The sequence below is a fragment of the Taudactylus pleione genome, unplaced genomic scaffold (genome assembly GCF_031769625.1).
Source record: "Taudactylus pleione unplaced genomic scaffold, aTauple2 ptg000043l, whole genome shotgun sequence".
NCBI lineage: Eukaryota > Metazoa > Chordata > Amphibia > Anura > Myobatrachidae > Taudactylus > Taudactylus pleione.
In genome coordinates this window covers 7334551-7335958 of record NW_028284445.1, presented here as the reverse complement: position 1 = coordinate 7335958, position 1408 = coordinate 7334551, and the positions used below count along the sequence as shown (strand labels likewise).

Genomic DNA, 1408 nt, shown 5'->3' with positions numbered 1-1408 from the left:
ACCCCTGGCCTCATTATGCACCTCTTTGCCAGCACAGTACTGCACCCCTCATTCAGTACAGCACCCCTGGCCTCGTTATGCACCTCTTTCCCAGCACAGTCAGCACCCCTCATTCAGTACAGCACCCCTGGCCTCATTATGCACCCCTTTCCCAGCACAGTCAGCACCCCTCATTCAGTACAGCACCCCTGGCCTCATTATGCACCCCTTTCCCAGCACAGTCAGCACTGCTCATTCAGTACAGCACCCCTGGCCTCATTATATACCTCTTTCCCAGCACAACACCCAGAGAAAAAACAAATGGGGAAGATTCTGCTCATTAGAGTAAACCAACCATATAACATTAATAAACTAATTATGTCATAGATTATTGTTGGTGGTGCTCCCAAATATTACATATGTCAAACAACAAATAAGAAAAAAGTAGGGCTAGTTGCTGGGGCACTCTTATTGAAATTTTATATATATGATAAAATGTAACTTATTATACATCAATAAAATGGTGCGGTATCATACAGTTTAGTCTTACTTGACAGATGATATGGACTAATCACCCGTCAAAACCAGATCTCATTGAAATAATGAAATCCACTGGCGAAATAATAATAAATTCTACATTCCACTGAGAAAAGCTCAATACAGATAATTGACACTTTGCAGATATGATTGTTACATGGTTATATATTATTCACGATGCTTTGACCTGTGCAAAAATTAATCCCAAGTATTCTTATTTAACCTACAGCACCCGATATTCCCAATAGGTCTCCCTTCCAAGTACTGACCAGGCCTATTACTGTTTAGCTGCCAAGATCAGACGAGATTGGGCAAATTAAGTAAAGTATGGCTGTAGGTATACTTGAACAGGGAAAGAAATGCACAATGCTTGGTCAAAGCAGGAATAAATGTAGGACTAGTAGAATGTATAGTCCATTTTGTTAGTGGTTTGTGACATTCAAAAAAAGTAATGCATAAGCAAACTTTTATTTGTGCACGTAGATATCATATATAATCATTGTGTCATCCTATAATTTGATACACATAATGACATATAAAGAAACATTAACAGCAGAGTATCACATAGTTTTACATCAGGTTATATATATATATATATATATATATATATATATAATCTCATGTACATACGAAATCAATTCAGTTTAAAATATTGGTTAATATGTCACACAGCATCCTTGGTGCACAATTTAACAAGTATGAATTATACTGTGTCACTTTTCAATCCAAAAAGGAGCAGTAATGTAATTGTAACAAGGTTCAAAAATCAAACTGGCTATTTCTCAATATTGTATCCAGCACTTGAATGCTCAACAGGCATATGCTTGTACAGGTGCAGACCTATATTTGTACATGTGGATATATATATAAAATTCATGTATCCTCATATGTC

At 36.7% G+C, this 1408-nt stretch overlaps 1 pseudogene; it reads right to left on the bottom strand.

Annotated features, from left to right (window-relative positions):
- Positions 1-736: 736 nt before the first annotated feature.
- On the bottom strand, positions 737-855 carry LOC148537836 (5S ribosomal RNA; annotated as a pseudogene).
- Positions 856-1408: the final 553 nt, after the last annotated feature.